Raw genomic sequence first — 14,600 nt, 5'->3', positions numbered from 1 at the left:
GAGCGATACAACGATTGTAGCGTCATACAATTTTTCCATACCTTTTTATGTTGTACGATTTATCTTCAGCCTCAAAATAGGCTTCAGTTTCGCCGATTACCTCGTCATCAGCTCAATCTCTCCAGCGAACATTCTCTTGAGGTCTGAGAACAAGAAAAAGACACTTGGGGCCAAATCTGGAGAATACAGTGGATGTGGAAACAATCTGAACCCAAATTCATGGATTTTGCCATCGTTTTCATTGATTTGTAACACGGTGCATTGTCTTGATGTTACGCTTGTTTATTTAGTCTTTCAACTGACAAAAACGTGCATTGTCATTTGTTTCAGTAAGCTGTTAACACTTAACATATCAATAAGTAAACTGAATGTTGTCCCGGCAAGCGTTGTTTTGCCATGTACATATATTACTTCTAGGAAATATTTTTTTAATAATAATAAATATAATTAAAATTAATAAAAATAAAATAAAACAAATAACAGATGGAAAGATAATATTAAAAGGAGAATGTTTTTAATTAGTAGCTAGAATTTTAATACAAGAATATCAGAATCAGTAATCTTTAAATTAAGCTCATTTATAAGACACGATTTTTGCCAACAAAATTTACTTCTGTTTTTGAGAATAAACACCAATTGAATTAGAAAATACTTAATACCTCTTGAAACAATATTGATTACATAGGTATATTCAACATAACGAAGCTTATTTAACGGTATCTAGCTGATGGCGTGAAGAGATTTGACGGCTCAGCTTGGGCTGTTCTGACAAGCGTAGGTAGCTCAGCCGGATGCCACTCTGTCCGTTAAACCATAATGTTTTTTATTGAACAGCCTTGCGATTCTGTAACTCACTTATTGCTTATCAGAATGCCAAATCATAAAATGACTGCTTCACGACTGATTTGAGAGCAACCGCCGATGAGAAAACCGCTGTGTGAGTTCGAAAAGTGAGTTACAGAATCGCTAGGCAGGTGGCAAACGGGCAGGAGGCTCACCTGATGTTAAGTGGTACTCATGGACACTCTCAATCTGGAGGGCTCGCGAATTGCGCTCTCTTCTTGAAGGGCCCTACGTCGTGGGCAGCTGGTTCTACATAGTGATGGTGCGCTCAAAAACTGCCTTAAAAAACGCTCAGTTGTGGAACGACGGAGAAACGACAATCCGCAATGTGAGGCTGTGTTTTTTTTTTTTTTTTTTTTTTTTAGAACGGGCGGCAAACGGGCAGGAGGCTCACCTGATGTTAAGTGATACCGCCGCCCATGGACTCTCAGTGCCAGAGGGCTCGCGAGTGCGTTGCCGGCCTTTTAAGAATAGGTACGCTCTTTTCTTGAAGGACCCTAAGTCGAATTGGTTCGGAAATACTTTAGTGGGCAGCTGGTTCCACATAGTGGTTGTGCGCGGCAAAAACTGCCTTGAAAAACGCTCAGTTGTGGAACGGCGGACGTCGAGGTGATACGGGTGGAATTTCGTATTCTGTCTCGACGTCCGATGATGAAATTCAGCTGCAGGTATTAATCCGAACAACTCCTCTGAACACTCTCCATGGTAAATGCGGTAGAAGATGCAGAGTGACCCCACATCTCTACGCAACGCCAAAGGATCAAGCCGCTCGGAGAGGGATTGGTCGTCGACGATTCGAACCGCTCTGCGTTGTATACGGTCAAGTGGAAGGAGCTGGTACTGGGGAGCCCCCGCCCAGAGGTGAGAGCAGTATTCCATGTGGGGAATTTGCGCTTTATATAGTTTCATGCGGTGGCCCGGAGTGAAGTACCGTCTCGCCTTGCTGAGCACACCAAGCTTTTTGGAGGCTAATTTAGCCTTTCCCTCCAAGTGACCGCGAAACTGAACGTCGTTCGATATGTCAACGCCAAGTATTCCAATGCTGGCTGTGGCTTTAAGAAGAGTGTTTTCGAAAAGAGGAGTAGCGACAAAGGGTGTTTTTTTAGCGGAAAACGCGCAAACTTGTGTCTTCTTGGGGTTAAATTGGACTAGGTTTTGTCTGCCCCAGTCTGAGACTCCACGTAGTAGAGTTTCGACTTCAGACACAAGTTTGTTCCGGTACTCATCAACAACTGCCCGAGAAATACCTGCCCGGCCAGTGTAAAGAATATCCCCAGTGCTGTCATCCGCATAGCAGTGAATGTTGCTAAGTTGCAACATATCATTGATATGCAGAAGAAATAGGGTCGGGGATAGAACACAGCCTTGTGGGACCCCAGCGTTCACGGGTTTAAGGTCGGAACATGCTCCGTCGATGACGACCTTGATGCTCCGATCGGCCAGAAAGCTGGAGATCCAATCGCATAATTTCTCGGGAAGCCCATAGGCTGGAAGCTTCGAGAGCAGTGCTCTGTGCCACACCCGATCGAAGGCTTTCGCTATGTCCAAACTTACCGCCAGCGCCTCTCCCTTGGACTCAATTGCCTCTGCCCACCTATGGGTAAGGTATACAAGGAGGTCACCAGCTGAGCGACCACGACGAAAGCCGTACTGAGAATCGCTAATCAACTGGTGGCCTTCTAGATAACTCAAGAGCTGGCAATTAATAATGGTTTCCATTATTTTGGAGAACAAGGAGGTTATAGCTATTGGGCGATAGTTGGACGGATCAGAGCGATCGCCTTTTTTTGGGATCGGATGTATCGAAGCGGTCTTCCAGCACTTCGGGACAGTGCCGAGCGAGTACAGGTACCGGAAAAGGCGCGTTAAGACCGGAGCCAACTCAGGAGCACAAGTACGCAGCACAATTGGGGGGATACCATCCGGCCCGCTCGACTTATGAATGTCCAAGGAAGATAGTGCTTTGCGGACAGCACGTTGCCGGAATGTGATTTCCGGCATCGAGGAATCACACCGCGAAATGGTCGGTGGTGATCTCCCTCGGTCATCCAAAGTCGAGTTGGACGCGAAGAGACAGCCCAAAAGGTCGGCCTTCTCCTTCGCAGTGTGGGCCAGAGAGTCATCCTCCCTGTGCAGTGGCGGAATGGAGGGCTGACAAAAATTCCCCTGGACAGCTTTGGCGAGAGACCAGAAGGCTCGAGTCCCTGAAGGGAGTTGGGCCAATCTCTCGCCAAATCTGGCAATGTGCTCTGACTTTGCCTTAGTGATTTCCCGTTTGAAGGACCTGGAGGCTGAGTTATATGCTGTTTTAAGTTCGCTGGTATTGGCATCACGAGATTTCGCCGCTTCCGCCCATGCCTTAAAGCATTCTCGCTTTCGACGCGAGGCCGCCTTGCAAGAACGTTTAAACCAGGGCTGAGACTTGCCACCGATCGGCACCGCAGAAAATGGAATAAAGAGTTCCATGCCCTGCAGAACCACTTCGGCGACAGAGGCGGCGACGGAATCTGGAGCTTCCGGCGAAAAGCACATAGGCCCCCAAGGGTAGGACGCAAAGAAAGACCGCATCCCGTCCCAATCTGCTGACTTATAGTGCCAAATACGGCGACAACCCATAAAGCGGGGCCGTGAAGGGCGCGTAGATGGCACAGTACTCCGGACCACACAATGATCTGATGAACCCAATGGCGGGTCAACAGAGACTTGATAGTACTCCGGATGTGAAGTCAGCAGAAGGTCCAACAAAGAGGGTTTATGACCATCCACATCTGGTATTCGCGTAATCGCAGGGACCATTTGTGTCAGGTCGTAGGCTAAAGCAAAGTCGTGAAAGGATCTTCCCGCGTGATCGGTAGTTTCAGAGCCGAGCCAATCGGCATGGTGGGCGTTAAAATCGCCAAGTATCACGATTTCAGCGGTAGGAACCCTTTCGAGCAGGGAATCTGTAGCCATTTGAATGTGCTCAATGAGTCGGTCAGTTTCGGTATTTCCGCTATGGGACCTATACAGGCATGCGTAGAATCGCGGATGGTCATCGCAGTCTACGCGCAGCCAGAGGTTAGATAGGTCCCTTCCTTCAAGCGTCCCGAGGCGACGAGAACAGATATCCTCTCTGACGTACACGCAAACTCCCGCCCGCGGCACAAACGAATGTTCCAATTTGTACCCCGGGTAGGAGAGGTAGGAAGTATCAGCCGGGGAGGAAATCTGAGTCTCGGTAAGAAAGAGCAAGGCCGGCTTCGCAGTCTCTAAATGGTAGTGGACTGCGTTGATATTGGTATTGAGCCCCCTAACATTTGTGAAGTCCACGGCGAGTGTGGACGGGGGTGCCTTTGTAGGATTGCTCCGTTTGCCCCGAGAACGATTAATGTAATTTTTTTTGAGCGCAGAATTGCCCCCCCCAGAATACGAAGGGCAGCCTGTGCGTCCACCACCGGGCGCAGAGTGTCCCGGTGTTGGACGCCCAGAGGGGGATTCTCCACCGCGAGCGCGTGTGGTACCCCCCTGGGGTAGATTCTGTTTTTTTTTCTGCACCTTCATATTACTTGTGGGGGGGGGGGGGGGGGATGGGCTCCGGGAATCTCTCTCACCGCACGAAACGCGAGTACAATAAGGAAAACTTATTGCATCACTTCACGCCGGTTTTCTGAGAGACAGTGGTACTGCCCCGGTCGTGCCTGCCCATTTGGCTGAAGCCCGAAGGCAACAGCATGGCACTCCCACTACTAAAATACACGCGTTGCGTGTACGCATCTTGGTTGTAGGATCCCACTGTAAACGGCAACACAAGTGGCGCGTTTCACTTCTAGAATTGTTTAAATAATATTTTTGAAGTTATACTTCTTTAGGAGCGTTATGAAAAATTTATGAGGGTGAAATTTTACGATGCGCGCGCACCGTGACACAAAATTCAGTATGGGCGCCGAGCGTGCGCGAGCGAGATGGGAATAAGACGAGTTAAAAGAAATAGAATATGCGTGACGTATGACCATAATGACATTTGTAGTACCTTTTAAACAAATAAAGCAGTTTTAATTATTTTTTCAAAGAAATTTAGCAATGCTTTTTCACAAAGACCTATTGTTACTTAGTTAAAAGGTTATGAAACATACATACATAAGTTATTAAATTAAATTAATAATATAATAAAATAATAAATAATAATTGTTATTAATATTAATTAATAATTGAATAATATACTAAATATTAAATATTGTTAAATTATTAACGCTAAATATCTATTATTAATTATTTAATATTTAATAAAAATACAGAAAGCCAAAGAAGTATAACTTCTTACGCGCGTACATAAGTACACGCAACCTTTTTTTAATAGGGCGTGTCAGATACACAATGACGTGATAATAAACCGTCCATGGGGAAAAAACACTTATCTCCTATGTATTAAGTACAAGGTTCCAATAGACAACTTACATATTATATTTAATAATTTATAACATAGGTGCAGGAAGGTGATTGGAGGCAACTGCAGACAGGATGGCTGTGGCGAGCAGCTGATACAATGCTGGCGGCGGAGCACAAGCCCGCCCCAACCTAACCCGTCGAATTACGAACGCTTCCTTCACGGGTGAGTACAGTTTACCAAGTACAAACTAAATCTTTATGACGTAGTATTTTTTTTTAATGGCTCTGGCACGGTTTGTGCATTAGCCAGCGTCAAGTATAAGATTTTTATAATTCATGCTTTTTGCCTTAGAAATTTGACCATGTCCTTCATGTACGGTTTAGGCACTCGTCCGGTACCGCACAACCCTCCCAAAGGCCAAAACAAATTTAAATTAAATTAAAACTTGCCCTCGAACCGGGAATCGAACCCGGTACCCCCTAGCTGCAACTTAATAAGACCGCTAGGCTATGAGGCCCCTAACGTAGTATTTATAAAACAAAAGAATCGGCACTGCGAGTAGTAAATATGCTAGTGACAAAGCGACTTCTTTGCCTTAACAGAATTAACGTCAAGACAATTAAGAGAATTACGTGCAACTGTCTCCTTTGCGTGTTGTTCCCACGATAATAGCGTGCTTCTATTTGACCATGCCTCCTGCTTATAGAGGACAAATCTTTGTTTTTAATTTATTTTATTATTATTTATTACTTAAGATGTGGAATATGGTGTAATGAATGCAGCTCCTTACAAACGTTGTGTAAAACAAAAAAACTTTGCGATTAAAAAGAGTGGCGAAGAGTTTATTGCCAGTTCTTTTCTTCCATTCTACGCCTTTGATTTAAGTACTGGCAGTCAATAGGGCCTATGCTGAAAAGCAAGACGATCAAGAAACCGATGTCTAATAGGAAATAATATGATAATATTTACATTTACTTTAAGTAAATTTCATTAATAACTAAGTAGAAATAAGACAAAATGTAACGTAAAAGATTGTCAATAAAGGCTTTATTTATATTTTATGGAAAGTACCAAGGGGAAGAAGGAGAAGAGATCCCTTAAAAAGGTGGATAGGAGATATAGAAGCATTAGCAGGAAGTGAATGGAGAAAGAAAGCCATGGATATTTAGAAATAGCTGGAGGAGGCCTTTAACCGAAGAGGTTCCGATCAATTTAGTGGGAGTTAGGATATCGAGTAACAAGAAAAAAGTATATAACAAATATAAACTGTATTGTCTTTTATTGACATAACTTTTAGACATAGAAAAACACTTTTTTTAACGGATTTGAAGTTATGTTTTATTATAAATTTACAATTATTTAAAATTGTCAAACACCTGGGATCCAATAATACCAAATTAAAATCTCAAGATAAACAATCCGCGAAAATAGAGGACACCGTGAGCCATTTCTGCCAAAACCCTACATCTTTTAGTCGATACCAACAAAATAAATACAGATAACACAACTTTTTCTACATCTGTGATACTTTTTCAACACCTTTTTTCTTCGGTCACCGTGACCACGCACGCTGTAAAGCACGTTAAATTTAAAATTATGTAAAATAATTGTAAATTTATAATAAAAGATAACTTCAAATCCTTTAAAAAAGTGTTTTTTCTAAATATAAACTGTACCTATATTAAATTTGTAATTATTAATATTAATATGCATTGAACAGCGTGAACTGTTGACAAAATAAATAGCTCTAGGACAAACTGGTATGCATCGTAAATATTTGTCAGTTTGCAGATTAAACTTTTGAATATTAAATAAACTTTTGCTTTGCATTTTTAATGTATTTCCCTTAGTACGCATAACCTGTAAGTATACTGAAGTGATAATGAAGATTTAATACGTCATAGTACACGCTTAAAAATTTAATTAACATAAAACAAAAAACGCTCTGCGCAAGATGGCGTCGCGACCTGTGACGCACCATACCTCTTAACACGTTAAATTGTTTAATATCATATCATTCTTAATTTACACAAATATTATGTATATTTGTGTAATTATGATTATGTGTGTTATTATTTCGATCAAAAACAGTCCTGACGAAATTAAACTACTAACTAAAAAGACAGTAGAACATTATTTTCAAGAATGCACGATTCAATAGTGTGACCGTTTGGTTGTTACGTCACTGACATATTATCGATTTTGGGATAATAATCAGTGGCGCAACAACCTTTTTAGGTCTCCATCGACATAGGACGCCGTCGACTTTTTGGGTCTAAGGCAAGCCGGTTTACGATATTTTCCTTCACCGTTCGAGCGAATGTTCAATGCGCCAAATATAAAGTTCATTGGTGCACAGCCGGGGATCGAACCTACGACCTCAGGGATGAGAGTCACGCTGATTCACGCTGATCACGAGAACACTGCTCTGATTTTGAGATAAATTAATGATTGTTTATAAGTTATTTACTCCATAGACAAATCATGTAAACAATTACGTATCGTAGATTACATTGATAAAGAAAAACAGAAAACATAAGTACATTAATAGACAAAAATAAATAGAAAACTGAAATTAAATCTTAAACAAATGACAGTTAATACTTTAAAAAAAACTAAATTGTTACTGCTAAAGTTTTCCCGCTTCTTCAAATATTTCCTCACACCTTCCTTACACTTTGGTAAGGTGGAAATATAAACATCTTGATAATTAGGATCATTGTTAGCTTACCCGAAACATTTGCCAATTACGCAGAATTCGTGTTCAAACTCAAACTCAAAATATCTTTATTCATATAGGTAAACAAGTACACTTATTAAAGTCAAAAAAGATGTTAAATCAATTCTAAATTTACATTTACTACCAGTCGCAAGTCAAGGACGTAGAGCGCATAAGAAGAACTGGCAAGAAACTTTCCGCCACTCTTTAATCGCTATGTTTTGAGTCCTATGAATTGTTTAAACAAATCAATCCCAGGGATTAGGATTATTTAAGTATTCGTCAAATTTATAAAAAGCTTTGATTGATTAATTTACGTTTAACGAGGGTTTTGAATTTATTCCGTGATAATTCTCTAATTTCACTTGGGAGTTTGTTGTAAAAACTAATACAATTTCCATATAAGGAGTGGTTTATCGTTTGGAGCCTGGTTGGTCGTACACTTAAATTAGTTCTATTTCGAGTATTATACTGGTGAAAGTCACCATTTGCATTTGTTTATATTTTTTTGTACATACAACAAGGCTTCAAGAATATATTGAATATAGTGTCATAATAGTTAATTCCTTAAACTTATTCCGTACCGACTCCCTCGGAAAAACACAACAAATACCTCGAACAGCCCGCGTCTGCAGCACAAATATGGATTGAACCTCTGCAGCAGCACCCCACATGGAACAATTGCGAATATCTTGTTGGATACGGTGGTGGGATTATTAGAGAAATCAACAACAGCAAATATGGGCCCATTTAAAATAGCGTGCAAAAATAATAAGTTTTGCTTACTCCGCCGACATAGTAATGAGTATAAATTAAAATATTTGCAATAATCCGCATCACTATCGAAACTTAGGAGTTTTATTCATACACCTTTTGTATGGCAAGCAAGGTTTACAATAATTTCCCAAAATAATTAAAAGATCTTCCAACTAGAGTTTTAAAAAATATACTTGGTGTATTACTTTTCGATAAAATGTATTATTCCATAAATGATTATTTGCGTGAGACACTGTAGTTGATATACATTTAAATAACATATGATATGTACGATATTAATAATATAAGTACTGGCCAATTCATATGACTAATAATGTAAAATGTAAAATTCAAGACAAATTTGCGCGCCATTGTGTGTGGCAGAATATGCGAACTTGTGATTGTACCACCTTTCACATTTTTGTACCATATTCTTGCAATAAATTATTAAAAAAAAAACACTTTATTTTTCATCTGCCAAATAGTATGTATATTTCCTGTGCACATCGGTTTCAATTTTCAAAAGCTTTAATTAGATGTGGTTTCGACAAAGCTGTAAAAGCTAACATTACAAAGTTTCAAAGCGTGGAGTTCATGTTCGTTACTAAACAAATTATTATAATACCGTATTTATTAACCGACTTAAAACAGGATTTCAGTTTGATAATTCCAAGTGTTTCGTTAATTACGTGTTTGTACCCAAATATCTGGGAAAATAAAATATATTAAGTATATAACATAGAAAAGAGTTTAAGTTTCGGTTTAGTAGTTTTTGGAATAGATTCTCCGTTCTACGCCCTTGATTTAACTGGGAGTGAATGTATAATTACTAATTAGACTATATTATGAATAAATTATATATTTTTATATTATATCTACGCATTATTGATAAATTATTTGTTAAAAATTTATGCTTGGGGTATGACTTTTCTTAATAATTTATTCACAGTTATTTTTTTATAATGTATGTCTGCAAAAATCTGTATAATTAGAATAATTCAATAGTAAGGAGGGCAACGGGCGGCTTTATTTGGCCGCTTTTGTGCAATCACTTCCAGGTAACCACTGTAAAAAATAATCACTATAATATACCGTATCACCTCGACGTCCGTCGATCCACAACTGAGCGTTTTTTAAGGCAGTTTTTTCCGCGCACCACCACTTTGTGGAAACAGCTGCCCTCTGAAGTACTTCCGAACCTTCAAGCTTTCGGGTCCTTCAAGAAAAGAGCGTACCAATTCTTAAGGTCGGCAACGCACTTGCGAGCCTTGTGAATGTCCATGGGCGGCGGTATCACTTAACGTCAGATGATAACGTCATATTTATACAAATCTAAAACTTTAGGTTTCTGAGTCTTAGAGAGAGGGGAAAAGGAAGATATGTTAGGAATTTAATTAATTTAATTTTCATTGAAATACCTATTCAATGTATCTATAATCTACACAAATAATAAATTTAATATTTTATATTTATTTCTTCGAAATATAAACACGTGACATTTTAATTTACAATTCGTCATTTGAGATTTCAATACATCATTTTGCAAAAATATAAAATTCTCTTTGCGAAATTTTAATTTTAAAAAATTTTAAATAAGTTTTTAAATTTAATTCTTTTATATAAGTTAATTCACCTTTCTTTCTCTCTTTTCATCGGTCTCAATCGCTCCTCAATCTCCCTTTTCTTCGACAAAAACGCTGCACATCTTCGTGACGTTTTCGAAAAGAAAGAAGTCTAACCTAACAAAACTAAGAAACACAATATATAAATCATATACTTCATGTGTCCCTTTTCATTGTCTAAAGGTTATAGAAAGAAATCCATGAATCTCGATAATTTCTGAATTATGTTAGGGATGCGAATATAAAATTTAAAAGTCAAATTAGCTGGAGTACTCGTAAATACTCAGTTATAATACCACAAGAGCTTCAAAATTATCGGATATTTCCCGATAATTTTGAAGCTCGTGTGGTATTCGGGGGATTATTTTTCCGACCCAAATGTCGGCCAATAGAATTGCACCATGAGACGAAATGTACAGTTAACAAATAAGAATTTCATAATGAATAAAACAACTACTTAATACTTTTCTTGAAGCAACGACCAGAGAAAATTTTCACAAAAAATTATCAGTATAATACCATGTAGGTTGTACCACGTGACGTCGAATGGTGCAATTCTATTGGCCGATATTTGGGTCGGAAAAATAATCTAATATATTCATAATGCTTAAGAACTCTTGCCTTAATTCACACAACACGACTTCGTCAGATACTTTTATTAGCTTGCTTGAATGAGAACGCTTATATTATTATCACTATATTACACTACTTATGTTCCTACAGTCTGTTTCACAAGACACTTTCTTTTGCGAACTAGCGAACTGTGGAATCGACTCCCAGTGGGGGTCTACCCTGAGAGATACGTTAAAGTAGTCAAAGTTAGTGTACTCTTCCCTCAAAGGCCGGCAACGCACCCACTAAAAATGGGTGTCTAAGGGCTGCGATGACTGCCCTTTTTGGGGGTCCCGTAGGTTCGCCATTATATAAAAAAAAATATGTTAGCAATAAGGAGGCCCGTTGCACTCTTAAGGTTTATTTACTATTTTTGAAGTGAACCGTCACGAAGATGTGCAGCGTTTTTGTCGAAGAAAAGGGAGAAAGCGATTGAGACCGATTGAGAGAAAGTGAGAAGGGTGAATTACCTTACAGAAATTCTATTTTTAAAGTTAAAATTTCGTAAAGTGAATTTATGAAATAATAGTATTTTATATTTTAGCCAAATAATGTATTGAAATCTCAAATGACAATTGTAAATTAAAATGCCACGTATTATAATAACATATCTTCCTTTTTCCCTCCCTCTAAGTCTCGGAAATCTAAAGTTTTAGATTTGTATAAATATAACCAAGAGTTAAAAATTAGTTTGCCAAAGAAGTTTCACTTCTGACTTGTTTACTTTGTACACACTTTTTTTAATAAAAAAAAATCTATACAAAACAGATGATGCACCATCAATCATTTGCCAACAACGTCTTGTAAGATGCACGAAAGAAAAATTTCATCTTTTCAAAAATCAAAATTTTTGAAAAGATTTCTATCTTGTTGTTGTTTCTTCTAACGCGTGTATATGTCACCGTAAAATTGTAAACACCGTTAGATTGTAATCTATCTCGCGAGATTGTAAACTGTCGGAAGATTGTGAACCTCAACGAACTGCTTACAATTTAACGTATTATTATTCGGTAGATTGTACTACACTAACTTAGTTATCATTCAAACTTCTTTGGTCAATTACAGATTAATTTTACTTCCCAAAAATTTCATATAACTACCGAATAATACTACGTTAAATTGTACGCAGTTCGTTGAGGTTCACAATCTTTCGACAGTTTATAATCTCGCGAGATAGATTACAATCTAACGGTTTTTACAATTTTACGTTAACATATATAAATACACACACGTTTTTTTAAATGTGTTAACAGATTATATATGGTGCCTTTCCAGGAGTATTTGTCTTCAGATTTGTGAACAGACTGAAGCACAGTTGTATTTACAGTGCCAAAATCCCCGCTCTACTTGCATGAATAAATAAAACCTCTCGTCCGCGGAAATGAGAGGGTGACACGAATTTTAGTTCATGGTGTTTAAAATAAGAATCAGTTTCAAATGTAGAGCAGTGTTGGCCTAGTGGCTTAACCGTGCGATTCTCATACCTGAGGTTGTAGGTTCGATCCTCGGCTGTGCACCAATGGACTGTCTATGTGCGTATTTAATATTTGCTCGAACGGTGAAGGAAAACATCGTGAGGAAACCGACATGTCTTAGACACAAAAACTCGACGGCGTGTGTCAGGCAGTGGAGGCTGATCACCTACTTGCCTATTTGATTTCAAAATGATCATGAAACAGATTCAGAAATCTGAGGCCAAGACCTAAAGAGGTTGTAGCGCCACTGATGTTTTTTTTCAATTGTATGTGTATCAATTGGATATTGGCGCTCCAGAGGAACCACTGACTCTCCTCTTCTACGCAGAAAGATTCCTTGTTTAGGTATAAGGTCGGGTTCTAACTGTTAAATAGTTGTTCTACTTCACTGCATCTTTTGTCTTTTGTGTACTCCTGTATAAAGTAACTATAGAATTGGTTTCTTATATGTCATGGTAGCCGCAGAGGCGATGAGAACTTGGAGAGACTGATCGTGGTTGGTAGCACAGAAGTCTAAAGAGCACGAGGCCGTTCACCAACCAGATGGACCGATCAAGTGAAAGACTCATCGTCCTCAAAACTCTACACTGTGATAAAAGAGGCGCTGAACAGAAACCGGTGGAAACCGATTGTCTGCTCCAGATGCTTCCTTGCTCACCACGATGCTTAGACATGAGCTGCCGATTAAAGAGATAGAGAGATATACCTTGGGCAATACAACAAGTGCTGTCCCTCACTGGTTTGATATTCCAGTAGAGTTTAGACTTAGGCTACGATAAGGCAGGAATACAAAATACCATCCGTATCACCTCGACGTCCGTCGTGGAGCGTTTCTGGTAGTTCTTCCCGCGCACCACCACTATGTGGAACCAGCTGCCAAATAAAAGAGCGTGCCAGTTCTTAAAATACCGGAACGGACTTCCTTCTGGCCATGTGAGTGTCCATGGGCGGTATCACTTAACATCAGGTCAGCCTCCTGCCCGTTTGCCTCCTATTACATCAAAACAAAAGAATGTCTTGACTCAGTGATTCAGAAAACAGACTTAGCGCGAACTATGACTCCCGTCCAGATCTAAAACATTTCTGACGTACGTCCGTAACAGGATCGTAATGCTCGCTTAAATGTCATTGCTTGTGGCGGCGTCTATGCGCGGGCTGTCTCTCTTCCTATGTATTTGCGTGGTGTTCCCACGAGATTGTAAGTGTGTGCTCCTATTTCACCATGCCTCCTGCTGATAGAGGACAAATCTTTGTTTTTAATTTATTTTATTATTATTTATTACTTAAGATGTCATGTGGAGCATGTTGTAATGGTTACAAACGTAGTGTAAAACAAAAAACTTGGCGATTAAAAAGAGTGGCGGAGAGTTTATTGTCAGTTCTTCTCTTCCGTTCTACGCCCTTGATTTGAGAACTGGCAGTAAATGTAAAATTAGAAGCATTTATATATTTCTTTATAGACGTTCATAAGTGTACATTGTGCTACCGATATGAATAAATGATTTTTGACTTGACTTGAACCATAATCCATAAGTTATGGGTACAATAATGCTCCGAACAAAACATAATGTATAAAGATATTCCTTCTCTTGTTAAAACGTACGTACGCCTCGTTACGTTCTTTGTTCAAGCGAAACGTAATTATTAAAGCCTTTTGCCCTGTTTGCGAAGGTTTTCAGGTGATAACGCATACTGAATATTTTGACCCTTCTCTTTGAATGTTTTGCTTTTACATACATATTGTTACAACTCCACATTGAGGTTTTTAATATGAGTCAAATTTATTTACTTTTTTTTTCCCCTTTTAAATCCATCTGCAATCAGCCTCATGGCTTTTATCAGATTTTATGGGAAATGATGGCAATTAGGGAACCCAAATCCAATAATTATTATTTCCATTTGTAAACTGTCAGACTGCGGCAAGTTTCGCCCTTTTTAGCCGATACACACTGTCCGTCGTTTCCAAGAGGCCCGAAGCTAGGGGGTTGACGTGTTGCTGAAGTCTCATTTTGTATCGCACGGTTGATCTTTTAATGTCTTCCTCGACAGTGGCAATTCCCAATTTATTTACTGCTGATATTTTTGAAGTAAAACTTTAGGTAATGAGGGTAAAATTTTTACGGATGAAACGTCACACGCTGCACATCTTGCAGCGTTTTTGTCGAAGAAAAGGGAGAGAGCGCTTGAGACCGATTGAGAGAGAGTAA

General features: G+C 39.2%; 1 protein-coding gene across 6 annotated transcripts in view; it reads left to right on the top strand.

Moving 5' to 3' along the window:
* LOC125061694 (cyclic nucleotide-gated cation channel alpha-3) overlaps positions 1-14,600 on the top strand; it is a 145,981-nt gene that overhangs the window by 8,168 nt on the left and 123,213 nt on the right. For all 6 annotated transcript variants that reach the window (XM_047667249.1, XM_047667247.1, XM_047667243.1 and 3 more), the window contains exon 2: positions 5,306-5,431. The gene's annotated coding sequence lies outside the window, so the exon portion shown is untranslated. The remainder of the gene's footprint in view (positions 1-5,305; positions 5,432-14,600) is intronic.

The sequence above is a fragment of the Pieris napi genome, chromosome 24 (genome assembly GCF_905475465.1).
Source record: "Pieris napi chromosome 24, ilPieNapi1.2, whole genome shotgun sequence".
Taxonomy (NCBI): Eukaryota; Metazoa; Arthropoda; class Insecta; order Lepidoptera; family Pieridae; genus Pieris; species Pieris napi.
This window is presented reverse-complemented; position numbering and strand designations above follow the sequence as displayed.